This window comes from Lemur catta, chromosome 16 (genome assembly GCF_020740605.2).
Source record: "Lemur catta isolate mLemCat1 chromosome 16, mLemCat1.pri, whole genome shotgun sequence".
NCBI lineage: Eukaryota > Metazoa > Chordata > Mammalia > Primates > Lemuridae > Lemur > Lemur catta.
In genome coordinates, this window is record NC_059143.1 from 16,589,124 (window position 1) to 16,612,956 (window position 23,833).

Below are 23,833 nucleotides of genomic sequence, written 5' to 3' on the forward strand. Positions count from 1 at the left end.
TATGGTGATTTTTGACATAACAATAATTACTATAAAAAACAAACGTCAGTTTTAATTCACTAATCATTGTTAAACCTGTGACATTAATATTTGCCTCCCTTAAAACCCAGAACAGTGCCTAGCACAACGCAGATCCCCATTTTTATGTACTAAATGAGTTACAAAGGCCAGGCGTGGTGGCTCACGCCTGTAATGCTAGTGCTTCAGAAGGCTGACGTAGGAGGTTCGATTGAGCCCAGGAATTCAAGACCAGCCTGAGCAACATAGTTAGACCCCGTTTCTACCAAAAAAAAAAAAAAAAAAAAAATTAGCTGGGTGTGGTGGTGCACACCTGTAGTCCCAGCTACTTGGGAGGGTGAGGCAGGAGAATCACTTGAGCTCAGGAGTTTGAAGTTGCAGTGAGCTATGATTGTGCCACTGTACTTTAGCTCGGGCAACAGAGCAAGATCCTATCTCTCAAAAAAAGAACAAACAAACAAACAAACAAACAAAACCCAAGTTTTTAAATAGTTTAATTGGCAAAGATATATTTTTTAATATTTTAATTTACATATACATATATATTTTAGAGACAGGATCTCTCTCTGTCACCCAGGGTGGAGTGCAGTGACCTGAGCATACCTCACTGTAACCTCAAACTCCTGGGCTCAAGTGATCCTCCTGACTCAGCCTCCCAAGTAGCTGGGACTACAGGCACAAGTCACCATGCCCAGCTAACTTTTCTTATTTTGGTTGTAGAGACACAGTCTTGCTATGTTGCCCAGGCTGGTCTTGAACTCCTGGCTTTAAGCGATCCTCCTACCTCAGCCTCCCAACATGCTGGGATTACAGGTGTGAGCCACTGTGCCCAGCTGGCAAAGATATTTTTATTATTAGTTTTAACTGTGGTAAAATATATACAACACAAAATTTATCATCTTAACCATTTTAAGTGTATAGTTCAGTGGCATAAAATACATTGACCATCACCATCATTCACTTCCAGAACTCTTTTCATCTTGCAAAACTGACTCTGCCCATTAAACTCTATTCCGCTCTTCCCGCAGCTCCTAGAAATCACCATTCCACTTCTGTCTCTGTGAATTGTGTCTCTCCAGGACCCTCATATGAGTGAATCACACAATGATTGTCTTTTTATGACTGGCTTCTTTCACTTAGCCTAATGTTTCCAATGTCTTGAAAACATCATGCTAAGTGAAAGAAGCTAGTCGTAAACGACCATGTATCATTAGATTCCATTTATATGCAATGTCCAGACAGGCAAATCTGTATAGAGAAAAGTAGTGGCTGTCTAGGGCTGGGGGTTTTGGAGGGAATTGGAGAGTGACCACTAACAGGTATGTTTTTTTGGAGAGGGTGATGAAAATGTGTTAAAATTGATTGTGATGATGGTTGGACCACTTTATGAATAGACCAAAGACCATCTGGTCTTGTACACTTTAGGTGGGTGAATTATATGGTATATGAATTATATCTCAATAAAACTGTTAAATAAAAATTCACGGAAAGAAAGTGTTTCAAGGAAATAAAAGGAGGGAGGGAATAACTGTGTCAAATACTGTTGATAAGCCAAACAACAGGACTGATAGCTGACCACTGGATTTGCCAAGGGGGAGGTCCATGATGACTTTGATAAGACAGGATTGGAAACCTGACTATAGGCAGATTAAGAGAGACTGTGAGAGGAACTGAAACATCCAATACAGAAATTTGTTTTGAAAAGTTTTGCTGCAATGGGGAAAAAAGAAATGGGGGAAGAGTCATTGAAAAATCAGATCAAGAGAAGACTTGTTTGTTTATGATGGGAGAGATAACAACATGCTTGTGTGCGGATGGTAATGTGAACAGAGGAAAGACTGATGCTATTATTTAAGTTTTATTAGGTGCTGTCAAGACTAAAATTTAATCTTTATACTATTCTTTTTTCTGGCTACAGTTGTGTATAGAGTGCAGTTTATATAACAAATACTGCTTGAAAGAAATAAAAAAGAGAACTACATCCCACAGTTTGGAAATTGAATGATACTGAGATTTCTTTGAATGTGTTATTTTCATTGTGATTGGGCATAATTTTGTGATAGAAGTGCTCATAACCTCTTTGGCCCGTATGTTGTGCTAAATTAGGCCTCTCCTGAGAATATTTTCACCAACTATTTGCATCTGGTGTAATTCACAGAGATGCTTCATGGTTCAAAGAATCTAGAACCCCCATTTCAGCTCTGAATTAGTCTTATCCCTCTGATAGCTACCCTCTAGCTAACCTCTAGATTTTGCCTATAGTGACCAGGATTTACCTATCATATCATTTATTTAACTGAGGATTTTTGTATTTAACAGAGAATTTTAACCCATCCAAATGATCCATACTGAATGCACCCAGGCCTGCTGGACTTACTCTTTTCTCCTTAGAACTATTTTTTTTTTAAGTACTTTAACAGCATCATTTTGATGTACTGAAGAATCCTTAATTAAAACAGTTAAATTAAGAAAACATAGCACAGGAACGATTTAGTAATTTGCTGGTGGCTGGCAAACATTAGTCACAGCACATATTCATGAGGACGCTGTGTCCACCCACCTGCTCTGTGCGGTGGCTGAGAGCGTGGGTGCTGGAGGGGCCAGCCTCAGTGTGTGGCTGAGCGCCCTGTTCACTTGCAGTGTGGCCCTGAGCCACGGACTTCACTGCTCTCTGCCTCAGTTTCCTTGTTTATAAAAATGAGATTTTTTTTGAGGTTTAAATGAGTTAACTGCTTTATTTTAAACCTCTTAACAGCAGTGGTAATAATTTTTATTTGATAAAATAAAGTGAACTTTGATAAACGCTGTTAAAAAGAACAGACTCGTAACTTTTGTGCCTCTAGGACATATTATATACAACACTGTAGAAAATACTCCAAAAAGCTCTAGGAAAAGTAAAAGCAATATAAAAATTATGTCAGACTGAACACATTTCTTTCCTCTTTTATGTTGGAGCACATGTGTTTTAATGAGCATGTTTTGTCTTGTAGGATTCATATTTTATGCCACATTGGTGAGATATGTGTTTTCTTCTTTTTGCTGGAATCAACCATGAGAATGTTATTGAGAGGTTAGATTCCATAACTGAATAGTAACCTTAAGACTTTAGAGGTAGAGAAGTGTGAATTTTGATGTATGGTTAGGAAATAAAATGCAGATCATAAACTTTTTTTCCGCCTTCTGAGAACTGAAATTAGATTTTAATTTGACAGCTTATGTTGCCATGAGGGGGCCCTTTTCTGTGTTTCCTTTCGGACTAGTGGGTGTTTTTCACTGTTATTGTTCTTGGCCAACACGGTTTGACAAATGAAAACATTACCTTCAGGGCTTGTCTTGAAGGGCAGTTTCCCCCTTGCTAGGTGACAAATGCAGGACATTTCTGCGACTCACTGGAGGCATCATATTTTCTGGGGTTGTTCCCGTTCATTTGATTATACATTATGCATCACTTTCAAGCTATAGAATAAGAACACAATGTCTTATATAAAGCTTTCATATCTGGCCAAGTATCATGAGCTCATTTTTATATTGAAAGCAAAATGTGGATGTCCAGTTTTTAAAAGGAGAATCTTTGCCCTTCCTGGATCCTGGTGTGGTGTGACCTCCAGACGTGTCCCCCTGTGAGATGGGAAGGTATAGCCATGGATTGTAGATCTGGGACTTCCTTCAGAGCCCAGATGACTCTTACTCTGGGGACTCCCTATGTTCACCATCCTGCTCTCACCCCAGGGCGAGGTGTAAGGGAGACGTGTGGATGTGGGGGTGTCCTGGAGGTTGTGAAGCGCTGGCTCTCGGATGAGAATGAAGAGAAAAACCAGCACAGGGGTGAGAGGACCCTACGCAGAGCAAGCCTGACTCACTGTGTTCCCAGGAACCACAGGACAATCATCTTGAGAAGAATTTTAAGGTTTTTATGCAACTTGTAATATCCCCAAGAGTATGATTTTAAACCTGTTAGTAGTAAAAATAAACAAAGACCATACAACCCCCCCAAAACCCCTTACAATCTCAAAAGGGTTGAGTGTTTGCTTCGGAGGTTGGAGGCAGTGCTGGCCCCGTTTCGCAGGCTTCTGGGCAAGGGGGCCCGTGAGAGCAGATGGTGACAGCAGAAGAGAACCACTGAGGCAGTCCTCTGGGCCCTGTAGAGGCAGAGGCTGTGATGCTCACAGCTCCCTGGTCACCTTCTGAGTGGCGGGTCTGAGGGACAGTTCCTGTGCCTGTCCCCTTGTCTCATCTCAAGGGCCTGCGTCTAACTCTGTTTTCTACCTGAAGGCTCTTTCTAGGGCCATGGCAGTTTTTAACAGCTGTGTCTACAGCAGCTTGGAAGTCCAGCATTTAATGCTCCAAGAAGGATGGGAGTTGGTGGAAAAATACCCCATTTCCCTGCCTCTCAGTGGAAAAGTTCTTTCTTTCTTTCTTTTTTTTTTTTAGATAGGGTCTCACTCTGTTGCCCAGGCTGGAGTGCAGTGGCGTCATCATAGCTCACTGCAACCTCAAATTCCTGGGCTCAAGTAATCCTCCTGCCTCAGCCTCACGAGTACTGGGGATTACAGACGCCCACCACCATACCCAGCTGCAGTGGGACAGTTCTGAAGTGCGTTCTACACAATTCTTGAGTGTTCCTGGTGGGACCGGGCCTCTCTGTTGGGTTGCCTGTAGTAATCTGCTCATGAGCACATCGGTCATTGGCTTTTCTCCCTCCTCTGTGTTCCCCTTTCCCCCAATTTGTGCTCCTTGAGGTCAACTCCTAAATAAACTACCTGTACCCAAATCTTTGTCTTATGGCTTTAGAGAGGACACAAACTAAGACAGAAGAAAAGAGAGCCTAATTGGGTGTGGTGGCATGCACCTGTAGTCCCAGCTACTCAGGAGGCTGAGGTGGGACGATCATTTGAGCTCAGGAGCTCAAATACAGCCTGGGTAGCATAGTGAGACCTTGTCTCTAAAAAAACAAATACATAAAATAAAATTTAAAAAAGGAAAGTGAGCCTAGCCCTGAAATTCTACCCCTCCAAGTGTTCACCAAAGGAAATGCTATGAAAAAGTTATTTAAAATGCAATGAATAGAAAATTCAGACGTTGTTTCTAAAGTTCCAAGGTTAATGGTAACAATGGAAGCAGCATTATAACTTTTAAGAAAAAAGAGATCACAGGAGAAATTTCCCATTACTTTACCTTTTTTTCATGAACTCACCATAGATAGTAAACTCCCCAGGGGCCAGAGGCAAATACAGGATCCAATCATCTGAGAGTGAATTTAACATATAGATGCCTTCTGGAATCATATATATTCTTTCTGATTCTCTTCAGCTTTTATGAGGCTTTGGTGGACAAATCCAAAGCATTCTTTGCAGCCCTTTGCAGTCAGAACTTAGTCGGGTGTGGAGGGAGGCCTGGGCTAGTTTCTGATTCTTCTTGGGCTTGAGGCCTTTGGAGATTAAATAGGTTATAGAGATGTTTGGCTCATGAGGTCACCAAGGAGTCTGACTCAGCTGGGTCCCTGGGTGGATACCGGTCCCTGTTCCAGGGGTTGGGGACCACCGGTTTAGACTATGAGCTTCAGAAGGCCAGGAACTGTGTCTGCTTTTGTTCATTATATGAGATTTTGCTCCTAACAGCTTGCACAATGTTTAGCATATAGGAGATGCTCAATAAATATTTGCTGAGTTAACGTGGAATGAACCAAGGTTGATTCAGGGTCAGTCTGAATTTCCCCAGGGTTTTGCAGTAATGGAAACATATTGCTGTAAGATCAAATCCCTGAGTGAGAGTGGAAGAATTTTAACTCTGTAATTAATTAGATGGTTGGTTCCATTTATGACACTGGAGTCTCCTTGCAATATTTTTAAAGTATTTGTAGCTATAAAAAATTAGAAGATACAGAAATTATATTTAGAACAAATTTGCTATTCATAAATATGCTATTAGTGAACACAATCATGAGGTTTAACCCTTGAAAGCAAATAATTAGTGTGTAGAAAAACTGATGCCAGTAAAATCTTCTGGGCTACTTGGGATGCAGTTTTATCCTTTATGGTCCTAGAGTAATCTAAAAAGTGTAAATCTGCCTTGGAAGGGCCTTTGAAGCATTAGGAAGACTCTGGAAATCTGGCATTTTCTTTTTATACATGAAAAACTCAAGGAAGCTGAGTGGATCCCGAGCAATAGACTGGAATTCCTGAGATATCAGATTTGTTTAGTCCTCTAAACTCTACCTCAAACAGCATTGATGTAAGTCGATTCCAAGATCTTTAAACACTATTGTAGAAAATAATGTCTAGAAAATAGTGTCTGAACTAAAAACTGAACTATATATTCTATGGCCATATATTCTGAAAGGCCTGAATATAACAAAGACTGAACTCCCCAAAGCAAGAAGGGAAGAATTCTGCCAGGAGATGGCCTTCAGACTTGAGCTGGAACATTGGCTCTTCCCTGGGTCTCTAGCCTACTGGCCCACCCTGGAGATTTTGGACTTACCAGCTTCCATAATTACAGAGCCAGTTCCTTAAGATAAACCTCTCTTTCTCTGTATGTATACACACATTCTATAGGTTCTGTTTCTCTGGAAAACCCTGACCAACACAGTGGCTAAGTACAATGGAAGTTTAGTCCTCATTCAGGTAACAGTCCAAAGATAGCCAATCCTGGTTCAGCAACTCCCTTCCAAAATATGGTTCAAAGACTTAAACTCTTTCTATATTTTGGCTCCACCATCTTCAACATGTGGTTCCCAAGGTTTCTGAGGGTCATCTCCATTCCAGCAAGTGGGAATGACAAAAGAACATGGAAGATTATGTGAGGGAGGTTTGTATGGGCAAGACAGGAAGTGGCATATCAGCCTGATAGCTTGAAATTAGTCCTGGTGAGAGAATTTACACTACAGGAATCGGCAAATGTTACAAATCAGGGCTGCTTCTTTCCATGAGACAGTTTACCAGCATCCTCCCAGTCTCTTCCTCGTCCCTCCCCCACGGACTATTTATTCATTTAATCTTGCTCCTGACATCTCTAGGGCCCAGAGCCTCCTCTCTGTTGTCACTGCCTATCCTAGTTTGGCCCTTGACAGCTCTTTCTGTGATGAGTCCACCAATCTCCTCACTGATTTCCCAGCCTCTCTTCTCAGCTCGTCTTGTTCTGTAGTCGGCCTGACAGGAACAGAATCCTTAATGGTGAGATGAGAAAGATTAGAAACAGTTGGGGTTGGGGGTCTTCCAAGGGCCTACCTATCAATCTACTCCTTGCTTCCAGGGTGAAACAGAGATGTCAGCATGTCGTTCTCCTTTTCTTCCCCCCCCCCCATTTTTACAGTAGCTGTGTCCTGACAAGCATTCTCCTTGATTAACATCCTTTAGTGGTTTTCTGTTACTTTTGGAATACCGTCGGAGTTTCTTACTGTGGCACAGATGCCCCTTTACTGTCCAGCCCCTGCCTTTTTGCCAAGCTTATCTTTAGATGCCACTTTCTCCTGCAAGCTGTATGCCACATCAGTCGGAACCTAACTGTAATTCCCTAAATATTCCATGACATTTCCTGCCTCTGGACCTTATTTTGGCACTATTCGTCATTCCTGGGGTTCCTTCCCACCTTGCCTGGTCTGGCTACCTTCTTCCCAAGGTAACTGAGATTTCACCTGCTGGAAACCTTCCCTGGCTGCCTGCATCCCTCTGAGCCATTTCTGCCTACTCTGAGCCACTTGCCATGCTGTGTTGTGCAGGCTCAGTACACTGGGAGCTCAGTACACTGGGTCAGGGGCTGTGTCTACAGTATTCTCTCTGTATACATGGGGCTTAAAAGTCCTGGAATGCACTTCTTTTCATCTTGTTCCATTGGCTTCTATATCTTGCTGTAATCTTGGACAGCTCTGGTTTATTTTAAAGACCTGTAACATTTACATTTGTTAGTTTTCATATAACCAGCACCACAAATGCAACTGACATAACAGAAAATGAATTAAATATGTTTCCTTCCAAAACACTCAGTAGGTTGTAGGCAGACAACATAAACCCAAGAAACAGAAGCTGGGTTAAAAACAGTGCTAGGAAGCAGCAACACTACGAAACAAAATACTTTTCTTCTGGAATTTTCTCTCACTCTCTGCAGATAGATGTTAACATGAAATAATGATAAACAGAGGTCACTGTGACCTCCTTGGTGACTCTTATGAGGCAACCTTGGGTCACACACAGTTGTGACTGGCATTTGGCTGCCTCCCAGGATTCAGGCCATTGTAAAGTTGTCAGAGGGATTTTTCTCATCACAAAGACTGATAACCAGGGCTTGGCATCTCAGGTGAAGGTGCAGCCCGCAGGCTGGGGAGAGGCACCAGAGGGGGTCGCCTGCGGCTGCTGAATCAGCCGGCATCTGTTAGGTCTCTCATCTAGCTAGACAGCAAACATGCAACTGGGGTTCATTTCTTGAGACCCCCCCAGGACCACGGCTCATGTTGATGAGACAAAAATAAATAGAAACAGCCCTTGGCACCTTTTAGAGAATCAACTGCAGGGTTTTGCCACCCATCACGTAACACGTATGTGATAGCATGGCAGCGTGAGTTGCCTGTGCACCACAAGGCTCCCAAGGTAAAGAGACATGTGAGTTACAAATGCTTCATGAGGTCCCAGGCTCAAAACTGGCATGAGTTAAATACGACTCACATGGCAGTTAATGTGTTAAGCTGCCTCATCTCTTCTAAGTAAGTAAAGTATCTATAAACACATTCACACCAAAGTCCTGGGAACTCAATACTGATGTTACATCTTCCCAGAATGTTTGCATTTTAAAAGATTACTATCTATCTTTGACATGAAATAACTACTTGGAATTTATCCTAAAGAACTCATGGGATAAATGCTCAAATGTTTGATCTAGGATATGCATATCAAAGCATTGTTCATAACAGCATCCAGTGGGAAACAATCTCATATCCAACAAAAAGGGGACTGATTCAGCCAGTGGCCTAACAGGCAGTCACATGATGCCATGGAGCAGTCTTTATTGACACGACATACATTCATGCTATATTGTGAAGAAAAAATCATGTAAAAAAATACACACACACAAAAACTATATGTGAGCTAGCTTAGCTAGCTAGATAGTACAGTATGATCACATTTTGTAGTAAAACATAATGTGCATATATCATATAAGCAAAGAAAAAAGCCTGGAGAGACTTTGAAATGCTAAGAGTGCATCTCTCTAGATGGTGGGATTATCATTGATTTTGACTTTCTTCTGTAAATCTCAGTGTGTAATTCAGATTGCGGGCTTTGGATACTTATCTAGGTACAAATCTGGCTCTATAGCTTTCTAGCCGTGTGACACTGGGCCCTCTAGCTAATGTCTCGTCAGTCTCTTCATCTGGAACATGAGGAAGAATCTAGTACCCACCTTCTAGGGTGGCTGTGGGGGATTAATGAGATAGCACAGACAAAGCTCTCGGAACAGCCCGCACCGTGAGAACCCAGTCCACGTCACCTACTGTTACGTCTGTGTTTTCGACAATGCGGCGTATTACTTTCAGAGTTAGAAAAACAATAAAGCTGTTTTTCCTTTTGGGGAAAAAGTAGGGTTCTGTCGAAAGAGGACAAAGGGAAAAATGATTTCTGGTAGGACTTGTGTTATTGATGGAAAAACTTCTTTGGAGCTTTCCTGATGTCCCCACCCCACAATGTGAGCTTCTGACTGTTTCATCTCAGAGTGAGGTTGGCCTGCCAGAGATCCTTAAATGCCAAAAGAATCAGAAAAAATACCCAGTAAATGGAAATTGAGTTTTTGAAAAGAGCATATTTGATTCCTTAGCTAATCTTGAAAACTATTTTATATGTTTCTTCCCTTGTGAAACTTTTGAGATTTCAAGCATATTTTGGCTTTAAATCACGGCCGTTTTCCTATTATTAATGGCAAGCGTATATAAGGAAAAACTGAATTTCATGAATTCTTCACGACAGTTCTGATGACAGCTTGAGTTAAATGTGATTATCTCAGGGGGGTCGCTGGGCCTGGTGTCTCCCGTCCTTTGCCTGCCGTCCTCAGGGCAGCTGCCCGGCCCCCGGAGTCTTCTTACACCTGTGACCCTGGAGGCTTCCTGCACCACCAGACTATCTTTCTTTACCCTTTTCTTCCTGATGCCACTTCTTTCTGTATTCCTGTTTCTGTGATTCTCTTTGCTTTTGTGTTTTTACTTTCCATTCTCCCAAAATTAAACCAAACCACCTGTTCTAAGTACGGAATAACCCACCATTCTTTTCTTGGGGTCACTGCCAGCCTTGGCGAGGGGTGCTGTGCTGTGTCCCAGCAAAGCAGTAGCCTGCTAAGTCGGGGGGATGTGTGTGTGCAGAGGGGGTGTGGGGCGGGGAGGGTGCGAGGAGGCTCCCTGCCTGGCTAGAACAGCTGGACCTGCTACCCCTGCCCCCAGGTGGCCTCAGGGTGCAGGTGGTGTGACCGCCCTGCCTCCCCAGGACTTCTGCAGCTGCCTCTAGACCAGAGGGCCAGGTGTCCTTCCCCACGTCCGGCAGCTCCTGCCCTTCTTCCTCACAAGGTTCCCTCTGGCCGTGCAGCCAGCAGATAAGGCACTTTCCGTGCCTGTCTCTTTCTCACTCAGGAGCACACTCGTGTGCTATTTGCACTCCGCTCTTTAATTCTCAAACCACGAATGCAGACGTGCCGCGGTTTAGGAATTCCAGATTCAGCACACCGTGCATGACATAGTCCGTTCCATATGTGTTAAGCACTCTGAGCAATGAGATTATATATTTGCCATTATTGGTTTATGCTCCTCAGCATCACAGAGTAACCAGCATGGAACATTCCGTTCTTTCCCCTCACAGTCATTCTCGCCCACAGACTCTCACCATCCCTTGCACTGCCTGCTGCCACCAGGGTCCCGGGAACCCCCAGAGAGCTGGAGAGGGCAAGTCGGGCGAGGAAGCCTGTAGCTGGGAGGTGCAGTGCTCTGTCCTCCTTCAGGATCAGTCTAAATTGCCAGATCCAGGTGGGTGTGGGCAGCTGGAGTCCAACTGGTGTCCCTAGCAGAGGGTCCAAGGTGGGCAGAGCAGCTGAGACAGTTTTCATGAGGGCAAGAGCGCAGAGCCTGGAGCCTGGCCCAGGAGAGGTGGAGCTCGTGGGAGCAGAGTCCATCCATCCTTGCTGTGGAGCATGGAGAGGGCAGGGAGACCTTGACAGGCAGCTGTTTTGTAAATTCCTGTGCTTCAGTGGGAGGGTGTCATGCCCGCACTGCCAGGTCCAGCTGTCTCTTAGCTCATGCCCCGGGCAGGGCTGGGCCTGAAGGTGCCTGGTGTTTAGAACAGGTGGGCCTGACCCCTGGTGGGCTGCCCCAGCTTGCCCCTGTGGGTAGGTTGCTATGGCCTTCACACAAGCCCCCTTCCAACTCATTTTATTACCCTCCAAGCCAGCGATCCACTCAGTGCTGGACACTGCGTTCTTTCCCTCCTTTGCCCATTTCTTCCAGTCTGTGTGGCTCCCACTGCCCCAAGGCTGCACAAACCCCCACCCAACCCAAGGGCGGCCTTCACATCCCTGTCCCTGAAACCCTGCTCCTTTTCAGCCTGGGTAGCTCTGACCTTTGCTGCTCAAGCTGTGGTCTTTGGGCCAGCTGCACTGGCATCCCCTGGGAGACGGTTAGAAATGCAGAATTCTGGGTGCCACCTGGACCTCTCGGGTCACAACCTGCATTTCAAGTCCCCAGGTAGACCATGTGCACGTTAAGATTCGCAAAGTGCTGCTCTAGACAAGTGCTTCTCAACCCATCTGAGACAAAAGACTGTTTTCTTTTTTAACATTTCTAATCTGTCACAGACCAAGTACCTTTGTAAAATACAATAGAAATGAATTCCTAGGAAAATGAAATGAAAAATAAAACCAAAAGACGTACAAAATACAAGCCTCATTAAAAACATTAAATTCAACAGACAACTTACTCTTTTAAGTTGTTATAAAGGTTTCTGAAGGCTCACTGTCAATTTCTGTCCTTGTTACGCTGTGGATGAGTAACAAACAGTTCCTGGCACCAGTCCACGGACCACACTTTGAGTAGCACTGCTCTAGACCGTGCACTGGACTGTTCTTCAAAGCTGTTGATGCCCACCCTGTCCCATCCTGAAGAGTCTGCTTCTCCTTTCTGTCACCTCAAGTCTCTCCTCCGGCTCAGATTTGGTGGTGCAGTCCAAGATACGTTTGTTAACAACTTTAGATAGCCCGGGGCCCCCCTGTGACCCTGGGAGTCTCCCTCCTCTCCATCCACTCTCCACCCTTCTCTGCCCAGTGCCCCGGGCAGCAGCTGACCTTCCAGGACAGCAGCAACTGTCCCCCTGTCCTGGGCTCCTGGCAGGGTTTGGCCAGAGGGAGGTGCGGAAGGTGCTCAGAGGGCGGGAGGAGAGGAGATGGGGGCCTCTGCTCCCCCAGACCCCCTGCTGGCTGTGGGCTGCAGCCTCTTAGCTACCCTGTCCCATCCGGGGTCTCGGCTCCAGCTCCATCCGGGCTCCAGCATCTGCTCCCTCTTCTTGCCTTTAGGCCCAGGGTGGGGAAGGTTCTCAGATCTTCTGAGCTCTGAGATGCTTCACTGTCACAAGAAGGCTTCCCTTCCCCTGCACACTCCTTTGTTGAGTCTCGTGGCTGCTTTATTAAGCTCTCCTCCATCACTTCGTGCCCATAGTGATGTCTCCTGCCGGGACTCAGTGACACCCAGAACTCCGGCTTGTAAAGGATGCTTTACTACTGCTTGAAATGTGATAAAACTCTCCAAGTGTCGTCTCTGAAAGAATGAAAGGAAATTATTGAGGAGATGACTAGAAGTTTTAAAAAGTGCATATGATGTGAATGTGTGTGTGTGTGTGTGTGTGTGTGTGTGGAGAGAGGAGAAATATCTCAGTTGAATTATGACTGAAGTGAGGAATAGTATTCTGTTCCTTTCTATATCCGCAACACCTAGGACAATGCCTGGTATATAGAATAATCCGGTAAACACATCCTTAATGTATGAATGAGGATGCAGAGTTCCTTACTCACATCTGCCCAGTTCACATATGTCCCTCACATACCAAAGCCATGCCTGTGCAATAGACAGTGAGAATATTTATCTTTCATAACTGGGAACATACTGAAGACATAATGAAAAAGTTGGAACTTTGGTTATTTATATTTAGGGTATTAATTTAAATATTTAGAAAAATAGGTGATAAGGAAAAAGTATGTTGCTTTTTCCTTGTGGTAGATAAGGTTATAAGTCTTAGAAAATTCTTCAACATCTGCTCCAAAGGTAATAAATCATAATTTAAAAACCTAAGGTTTATGGCAGATATCACATTAATTAAATGTGAACATGATTCCTGTGCTAGAAATTGTCCTAAGTATTTTTCACTGATTAACTCATCTAATCCTCCATACAACCTTATAAGTTAGGTCCTAATTTTATACAAGCAGAAATGGAAGCCCAGAGATGTGACGTAGCCCCATGGGGTAGGATGGGGCACACCCGGGATTTGCTCCTGGCAGGCTGGTCCAGAGCTGGTCCAGAGCTAGCCTCCTTTGCTGTGTGATGCAAGTGTTCGAGATGCAAGTGTTCATCATGCCCCTGTTCTGTCTGTGCTGGACTTAGCTGGACTCTAATGGCCCATGTGGTATTTGGTTGTAACTGCTGCCCCTCCCTCAGGGTGCTGTCATGATGTTGTCATCACCTCCCACTATGTTTCCCTGTGAAGATCCATTTGAGAAACCTCTTTAGTCCCTGAAATAGTTGCACTTCATTGGAACGTTAAAAAGACAAAACAAAGACATATGAACCCTGAAATTATGTTTTCCTCTTTTTGTTGGCTACTAGGAGAATAAAGCCAATTTTTTGGCTCCCCGATGCAAGTGGCCAGAGCTTCACAGCCTGCATTGAGTGTGCAGACTTCACTATGGGCTCAACATTTCATCTCTACCTATAATTTTCATTTTGCTCCTTTTTTATTTTTGTTTTTGATTTTTGTTGATTTCATATTACTGTTCCCTTTAAATCCTTATACATTGCCTTAAATCCCTCCCTATCATTTTTTTTGTCTTAGACAAAATGAAATGTAGGTGAATACAAACAATATATTGAGGAAATAGTAAAATATACTTACTGTTTTCATGTCAGTCATACATTTGTTTCTGCTTACAATAAACTGCCTAGACATATTTTACCTTACTTTATGATTATCCTAAGCCTGAAACATTTGTATATTTATATAGAAGTATTTCTTGTTTTATAGTGTTAAATATTTCTGAGTCATTTTGAGAGGCATAGTGCAATCCCGTGGAAAACACTCAAGCTTTATAAACTGGCTCGGGCTCATTTCTTAATTGTGTGTCTTTCTAAGTGGATTGTCACAGAGAAACTCAACATTAAGCAGAATCACTGCGTGCCAAAGGCCATCTGAAGAGTGTGCCAGGCTATAATTTTCCTTTTACAATCCCTAACAGACAGAGAGCCTGCTTTTACTCAGCTGTTTCCTTTTAAAATCAGTTTGATATTTTCCCATTGAGCAAATATATCCTTTAAATTATAAGACCTTCTGAGCTGTTGTACTATTTCATTCCCAGAGATGTTTTTTTTTTTGCTCCTAAATATTTCCAGTGACAGTAGGATAATGATATGTGTGTTGATAGCTGAGAGTGGGTTTAATTTCTAAATATATAGAGATTCAGCCTAAGCATTTAGAACATGACACATAATGTCTTGAGGCATTCTTTTAAAACCCCCCTCCCGCCCACGTTGTACCTCTTCCCAGCCATTATTTCTCCTCTCGTTAAGAGTTACTGCTTGCTTTGGAGAATAGTTGGGGCTTAATAAAGCATGTTCTGCACTGAAATTTCTTGCTCGATGTATTATCCTATAGCAGACAGACCTGCACAAATGTCAATTTGTACTTTGGCTACCTGAAGGTACTTATTTTGTCCCCCAAACTGGTGTATAGTCATGGCACAGAGAAGACATACACTCCCCTGGCAGGAGAACAGGGCCAGCTTTCTATAGAGATGGTTCAGCAGCTGATAGTGTAGTGTAATTTCAGGAGGTGGAGGAGCCTTGCCACCAACCTGGAATTCCCTTAGCTGGGGATAAAGCTATTAAAAGGCTAACATCCTTAGGAGAGGTCATACATTGACTTGGGATTCACGTGAGAGCAGCTTTTTATAGGAGACAGAGCAGCCCTGGCAATGTGCTCCTGATGGAACAAAGGATGTGTATTTTGGGCTGAGCCAGCACTTCCTGAACTTTAATGTGCATCTAAATCATCTATTAAATGACAATACTGATTCAGAAGGTTGCAGCTGTGCATGTAGATACTGCATTTCTACCATGCTCTTCGGTGAGGCCAAGGTTGCTGGTCCACGGGCCACACTCTGAGCAGCAAAGGATTAGAAGGGCTCAGTGGGAAGTGAGGAGCCGAAGCAAGGGCTTGGGCTGGCAGCAGGATGGGCAGTGGGGAAGAGGCGAGAGCCTTGGTGCAGGAGGATGAGGTCCAAGAGGAGGAGTGGACCCAGCTGTGGACACAGCTCCCCAAATGGCCATGAGAGTGATCATGAACATGGTATGCCAGGGACACACAGACCCAGAGATGGGGCAAAACTTCTCACAACCAGGTAACTCTCATATTCCTCCTGTTTGATGAGTAGACAGAAATTGGCTTTTGGGGGGCATGGTTCACTCGGAGGCTGGAAAGTCAGGCTGTGCAGCAACTCCTTGCATTGGCAGAGCCACCCAGGGAGGAAAAGTTTCTTGAAGAAGGGACCTGCAGGGTGAGCAGGTTTTCAGCATCCCTGCTTTGGCTGTATCTGACCCTGTAGCTTTCAGAGCTACCAGGGTAGCTAATTGCTTACGAGCATAGGCTTTGGAATCAGAAGATGTGGGTTTAAGCCCTTACTTTGTTACCTGCTCACTGTGTGACTATAGACACTTCGTGCTTCTTCTCCAAACTTTAGTTTCTGCATGTGTAAGATAGAGATAGTAATAGTACCGACTTACTAAGGCTGTTGTAAAGGCCACTGCAGCAACCTGCCCAGTCATCCTGTATCTTGACCCTGCATTTGCTCGAGCTGAAGAACCCCAGCAGGTAGAGCTCCAGGTTCTGGAACTAACCTGCAGCTCAGGGAGCAAAACAGAGGAGCCCTGGGTTTCTATCTCAGGGGATACCATTTGGCTTCTTGGGGTTTGCATTCTTCTTGAGGAGTCCAATGCATGAATAAAGATTAGGTAATAGATAGTTATACCCTGATAAGTATAACTACCAGGGAGGGAGGTATGACCTCTGCTTGGAATATTTTGGGGAGGTTTTGGAAAGAAGGAGCCTTTCAAAGATAAATAGGAGTTTATTGGGCCCTAGTCACCAATTTTCCCGGTTTGCCTGAGATTGAGGGGTTTCCTTGGATGCAGATTTTCAATGCTAAAAAAAAGACAGTCCCAGACAATCAGGAATGGTTGGTCACCCCTACTAGTCCATCATGATCAGGATTACTTGGTCATGAGTCCAGGTCATGAGTACTGATCATCAGTACTTCCTGCAGCCCTACTGAATTTGAATTTCCTGAACTTCTACTGAATTAGAGTTTCCAGAATTATAGTCTGGGACTCTGCATTTTAACACACTCCCCAGTTGCTTCTAATGCACACTTAAGTGTGGCAGCATCGTTTCCTCCAGCTTAGCTTCCCATCAGGGATGCAACATGTCTTCTCTCAGTCATCCTCAATGACCAGTGTGGGGAGTGTGGGTGAAAAAGAGAAAGACCCCAACACCTCTGGGATCTCAACTTCTACCACCACCAATTTCCAACTTAGCATGGACAATGGGGCCAAATTGGTATGCAGTGGGGTCGCGTGAGCATCAGTGTGTCTGCACTTCTGTTAATAGCTAACCAGGGTTTCCAGGTCTTCTCATTCTTGGCTCTGAATGCCCCCTGTCTTTGAAGGAAAGCCTGACCATACGACCTGCTTTGGTTCCCTTCGCTCTGCCTCAGTGATGTTCCAAACAGTAGAGCCTCCTATTTGTGTCCTTGAGTGAGGACAGCATGGAGCAGAGCCCATACTCGATACACACGTGCTGAGATACAAATGTATTATTTTAGGCCACTGAGATTTGGGCATTGATGGTCCCTGCAACCACAACTAGCCTGCCATGACAGACACAGGCTCCGTTCTAACCGAGTGTGACTCTATCCTCAAGTCCTCAGTTGTAGAGCAAAAGGCAGACACACAGAACCTCCCAGATTAATTCTCTGGAATGGAGGAGAAAAAAAAAGCAGAGATTTCCTTTCAGAACTCCATGAATAGACACCGAGATTCTGACCAAACTGCAATGATAAGATGGTGCCACGAGGCCATCTTTACACCTTTGGGCCCCTGTACCGGGAGTTCCAAGATGTGACCAGTCCTGGGCTTGGCTTATGGAAGGGTCTTCCCAGCCTGGACAGAACACCGGGAAGAGAAGAAGCCAGAAGGTTACAAGGTCATAGAGACATAAGGCAGGACCTGGGATCCAGGCAGCCACCAGCAGAAGGATCAAGCCACTCAAATGGATATTTTAAAGCTTGGAAAGTTTTTCCAAATTTGGGGTGGATTTATTCTCTGGGAACCAGCAGTGGAATTGCAGTTCAAGTGGAAGCTGTCCTCTTTCTTTACAAGTGAAGCAGTTAATATATCTATTTCTCTTAGCCAGTAGGAATAGTGAAAAAACAAATGTCCATTACTGACTGCCAGAACCACAAAAAGAAACGCTTCCTCCTAGGGAGCAGTGATTCCTCCTAGGCTGCCTGCACCCGCTGGCTTTGCACGTGTAAGGCTTGTCCCAGTCGCCTCGACTTCCCTCCACCCTCAACGAAAGGTGGTGCCCAGGCTGGCCTGGAACAGAAGTGCTGGCGGGACAGTTCAAAAGGTTCCCTGGGATTTTTGTCAAGTCATCTGACTAGAACACAAGGCAATATATGTTTTGTGACTGCTAAAGACTGATGTTCCATTTAGTTTTGTACGGTTGTATCTCCTTAGGAAGAAGTTGTTAGAGAATTCTGGAGATCTGGCTTCCTGCTTCAAGGAGATGAGCTAATTGTACTGCTCAGTTCTTAGCATGCTATGAACTATGCCCCCTCTTGCTTTTTATAGTTTCCTCCTTCATCTGAGATGCCCACTCCTGTTCCCTCCCCTGTCTTAAGCATCTGCTCCAGTGTCTTTGCTACTTATCCTTAAACACACTTGTCCCACGAGGAGCACCCACTTTGGCAGGCTGAGCACCTAACTGTGTGCCGGGTGCTGTGCCAAGAGCTCCACAGGCATCCACACTCTAGTCCTGTATGGCGTGTGTGCACTGGTGACGTCTCTGTCCACGTCCGTGTGGAGGGGCTCCCATGGGTGTGCTGCTGGCCTCTCTCCCCTCTTCTTCTAGATGGTGAGTGTGGAACCCCGGGCTGGGCATGCACGGCTCTGCCCCGTCCCTTGGGAGCAGCCCGGCCAGAGGTGGGCACTGTTTGCTGCACCCTGTCAGAGCCCACTGGGCCACCTGGCCACAGGGCATCTAATCCGTGCCCACCATCAGTGGCCACAGCTTGCGTCCTCTGATACTAGTGTCATCAGAAATAAAGGTGCTATTTTGCCCCCGTCTGCCCTTCTCCTGTGTCTTATTTCTTAATTGGTTCAGAACCATATAGGGAAGAGGGAAGCTTTTTATTGAGCCCTTTCAAAAACCCTCTCATTAAGTGCTATTACTATTCCTTCATGCGGGCACGGGTACTGAGGCACAAAGAGATTGAGCGAATCTCACAGCTTAATCTCTTAGCCGTGATGGTGCTCTGCCCATTAAACACAAAGTGAGGTTTTAGGTGTGTGTTTTTCAATTTATATAAATGTGCTCTCATATCTAGTTTGGTATGTTCTATTTTCCTGCGTGTTATGTTATGAAGGTCCATCCATATTGCTGGATGTGTGTTTATTTCTTTGCATCTGACTCCATACAGGGCTGGTGTTTGTATGGTCAGTAGTGAGACTGATCATATTTTCACATTTTACTATTATCGTACTAATACTTAATATAATATTGCCTTGGGGAAATCATATACAGGTATAAATGAGGTATGCGCCAAAAGTTATATCAGGTATTTAGAACTCAAATCACATTTTTTTCCAAGAAAAATGTTACAAATAAGAATTCTCGTTTTAAGGTGTCTCCTAAGCTATACCTTGGAAACTCCTTCATCCTCTGTGTAGCTATGATTGCGTGAATATTTCACATTTGCAAGATGGGATGGTGTAAACCAACACTGATGTTAGGGGAAAATCCTCTCCTCTCTGTGTAGCTTTTGGGGCATGGGGAGTAAAGAAGGTTCCCGGGACTGGGGAAGGGCTTAGAGAAGGAAGACAAAGGAATGAGGGATTAGGGAGGGGGTTGAGATGGGTCCAAGGAAGGGGGGCAGGGGCAGGCACTGTGTGGAGGCTGGGATGCGGGAACTTTGGGGCCCCCCGTTCTCCACCCCAGACCTTGCTTTCCAGAACGCCTCACTGCTCACCACTGCCTACCATATTAAGACCCAGACCTCATTCCCTGAGAGGCAGCTGGATTGTTTTGGGTGGGATGATTCTTTCTGGCATGGAAAATGCTTTTCTCTGGTTAGTCTCCTTCTCTGGTGGGCAGGGTGATGCCTGGGGCCAATTAGCCAAGGACTCTGGCTCCAGTGTCCCTGTTTAAGCCACGCCTTCTGGGGTGGATCTGTCCGACCACCCTGCGTGCTTCCCTGGCTCCTGTTGAACCTCACGTGTTTTCTGGGGTAGAACCAACCCCTGCCCTAGTTCCCAGAAGTGAAATCCCAGAACTGGATTTTAGGAAACTGAGGCTCATGGAAGTTCATCTCAACCCACCCTGGTCACAGACCCAGGTCTTTTTCTTCACTTCCGGCTGTCACCTCAGTCCGAGGCGACCCTCACACCCTGAGCCTCCCATACCCTGCAGCGTCACTCTGTCCCACACGTTTGTCCTGCTGTGAAGCCAGACCATTCAAGTGAGAGTGTTTGGAACTCAAGGGGAGTTCTGATATCCAAGTGTTCACCTGGCCGTGTACCTGGTGGTGTGTGAAAGTGACTTTGAGCTGTCCTTCCTGTTTTATGCCAAGTCAGTGCAATCCTTAGGGTTTCCACCAATGGCTGGCACTGCCTTCGTCCAGGCAAAGAGCGGGCAGGAGAACTGTGCACACCTGGACTCCCAAGGCCACGTGCACTCTAGACGTGAATACTTATTCCTTACTCTTGTGAGGAGTGTCTTAAAGGACAAGCATGGTGCTCCACAAAGCATAAAACGCAGGCAGCTCACCAGAGGGATGTACAGTGTCTGTTCGGTCAGACCCAGTTGAGGTGGAAGCGAAGCACCTCCAGGTGGAGCGACAGAGAAGACAGTGGGCAATGTGGCCCTGACGTTTACATGGAGTCTGGGCTAGGGACATAAATCGGTAGCCGGTGGTGCACGGTGGAGACGGGTGAGTGTGGCGAGAGACGAGACTGGGCTGAACTGGAGGGCGGAAGGGAATGAGCAGGTGCACTGAAGTGAGGCTCTGATGGGGGAAGAGAGGGAGGGTGGGGCTGGGAGAGGGTTTGGATGGAAGACCAGGCGTTTTTCTCTCCTTATTAGGATGGGAGAGACAGTGGAGAGCTGATGGATGGATCTGACAGAAGGCGGGGGAGTGGGGTCCAGAGCGCAGAGGAAGGGTTCAGCTTTTGACAGGAGGTGACTCCGCCCTCCCTTGGTCCCCAGGGAGGAAGGGGAAGATGTGCAGGTGCCACCGTGTTCCTAGATGTGGGAAAGTAAGGGAAGGTGTTCTTTTCTGGGCTACTGATTTTATCAGTGAAAGAAAAAAAGCAACCTTCAAGGGTGGAAGGAACAGGGGTGGGGTGAGGGGAGAATGAGGCTGAGAAAACGAGCAGGAGCGAAGGAGGCTGCGCAGTCAGAACCACAGTGACGCAAGGCCAGGGCCTGTCTACAGGGACACGGCTGTGCTCGGATGCTGCCTGCTGCAGCCGGTCCTGAGCACACGTCAGCCCTGAGTCCAGATGGACACTGGACTCAGTATGCCCCTGTTGGGATTGGCCACTGTACCCAGAAGCCAGATGGCACTGCCATGTCAGCTGCTTCTAGAAAGAATTCTTCAGTGTCTCTGCCTTTTTGTATCACTTGCTCTAGATGCAAAGCCCTGGAAGGAGACATCCAGTTCACTGAGCTGGGCACTGCGTCCATGCTGCCTTACCTGCTGGGGAAGCTGGCATTTCCAGCTTCCAAAGTTGGTGTTGCATTCTGTTTCCAGCAAGATTCATATGGTGGGAAGGGCATTAAGATCCTTAGAAGTCAAACAACCAAAAGACAGACACCTTCAACATGGCCCCCTCTCTAGCCATGCTCTGGACAGCTGCCAAAAGTCCCTTGTGCTGGGCCCAAGCGCCCAGAGAACAGTCTCCTGACCCTGGAACTGGGCTGCGACCTTCTCAGGAAGCAGGTTGGTGGTGCCTCTGCAGATGTGCAGTTTCTTACCTTATTTGGGCTTGTCATTGTGACAACCAATATAATGTCTCCTTCAATTTTCCAAACACCCCCAACAGTGGTACCACCCCCTTGAGAACATTAAGGGATTTAGTGTTCAGAAAGTAAAGACAGCTTTTGGTCAAAGGGCAAGTTCTAAGAAGAATATTTAATCTCTAGCCCAGCTTATCTGAAATGACACTTTAACTTAAAGCTCATCCCCAAAATGAATATTCTGACCAATAAAAATGAATTTACTGAGCCAATTTAAGTGAGCTTCGTTATGCCCTTTGAGTATGTATGCTGTAGCCAGAAAGGTTTCTGAAATGTCCTGATATTACTCAGGACATTGGAAAAACAGCTGAAAGGATAATTTTAGCCTTCATAAAACTCTGAGTTAGCCAGGGATGCTGAATGTTAAGAAAGATGTAGCAGAGTGAAAAAGGAATGGATATGACAATTAAAAGTAAGAAGGGACCATTATGGGTGCAGACCAGCAATGTTAATACTCTGTAGATAGAAACACACTGGCCAAGAGGAGGAAACTGGAACATTATGCAGAGTGCAGACTTATGAAAAATGACAATAATGTCATTTGGAATATGATGTATTAATAGAACAAATAATCATCATTGAGAAATACTTTGTTTAAGCCTACTATGGTGTAAGCCACTTATAAAAATCAATATATTTTTAAGCGTTGGTAAGTCTAAAAACTATAAATAGATTCAAAGAGGATTTAGATAACTTGATTGCTGGTTATTAAAGTCGAGTGAGTTAAATCTCTTTGCCTTAGAAGAACATGACTATATAATTTCCTTTGTTCTGTACAGTGTGTCAGACAAATTCTTAGGCTACTTACCAGTTCAATGAGTGAATCAAATGTCGTACTTGATTTCCTTGTAAATTAGCAAAAAAGTGTGAATGAGAAAAAGTGAGTTTTGCAAGGAGAACCGGGTCCCAAACCAATAAAATTCCCTGATGGTTGAGAATAGCTACAGAGAATAGGATAAGATACAAGACTCAGTTATGAAATTGAGCTCAGAGTTCTTAGTTTCCAGTGGGCTTCAGCTATTTATAATCACCACCAAATCTATTTGTAAATTGTTAGTTGTAGATAAAATGCCCTTGGATAACAATTTCATCTCAAGCTCTGCACTTTAAGTCTATTTAGGGAATAATAATAATAATTAAAGCCCCCAGGGACTGAAAGTCATGCTATGTGTCATCAATCCCTTTTTTACCCCTCTACAGTTAAAAATTTATCAGTATAAAATCTAGATTTAGGTGTTTCACCTTCCCCCATCTTCCCATTTTTTTTTCTGGAAATCTTTCATTAAGATTGTCAATTTCCAAGTTATTGTGGTGGCCAAATCTTTAGACTAAGTTTTGGATTAGAGATTTTATTTCTCAAGCTCCTGTGGTTATTTTTAATCTGGAAGTGAGACACTCTCTCTCCTCTCCTTTCCAGTTCCTACTCTAACCTTTGTCTCCTGCTGCCTTGAATCTTGAAGCTTAAGAAGCACCTATGGAGCCAGGTGTGGGCATTTAAATCCTGGGCAGGCTGTCATGTGGGATGAAGAGTAGCAATCTCTGCTACTCCATGGAGAAAGGAGGGCTGATGAGAGAAAGTTTTTGACAAACACAGAGGGAACCTGTAAGGGCCAGAACTTGTCAGCAGTGCAGTGGGTTTCCCCTCAGAAAGAGATGCTAGAGTGAGAGGTGACCTAAGGACCTCATAGCCCATTCCTGAAGTTTCTAGAAGGATCCACACACCTTCTCTCCCCTAGGTGGGCAGGTGCTTCTGGCGGCCAGTAAGAGGAGCTGAGCATCTTCCCGAGATGAAAGCAAGCACACTCTTTCTGGGGGAGCCAGGGATTGGGTTTTCCAGCACAGGGGGATGAGAAACCCAGGAGAAAGAAGTGCTTCTGCGGAACCATCGGCAGATGTGCTCTTTGGACCAGGATTAAAAGGAACATTTCTCGGGCCAGCTGAGTTATATTTTCATCACTGGCCTGGATTGTTTTATGAGGATTGTAGTTCAGTTTGTAAAAATTTTTCAAGCCTGGTTACTAAAATGGAGTTTAATTTTACCCCATCTGCATCTTTCTTTCTCATTAAAAAACAAAGTCTATAAAATTAGCTCATTGGATAAGTTTTTCAAAGGGGCACCAACCACAAAGTAAGCTTGGTTCTATATTTTGTGATTTTTTTTTCCCTAACTTGTATTAGTATTTTGTACATGGATAGTGGGAACATTTATAATTTAGTTAATAAAAATAAATGATTCA

The 23,833-nt window shown here is 44.8% G+C and overlaps 1 protein-coding gene across 1 annotated transcript in view; it reads left to right on the forward strand.

The window, feature by feature from the left end:
• Positions 1-23,833, forward strand: part of LOC123621709 (laminin subunit alpha-3-like) — a 75,052-nt gene that overhangs the window by 21,669 nt on the left and 29,550 nt on the right. The gene's annotated exons all lie outside the window — the stretch shown is intronic.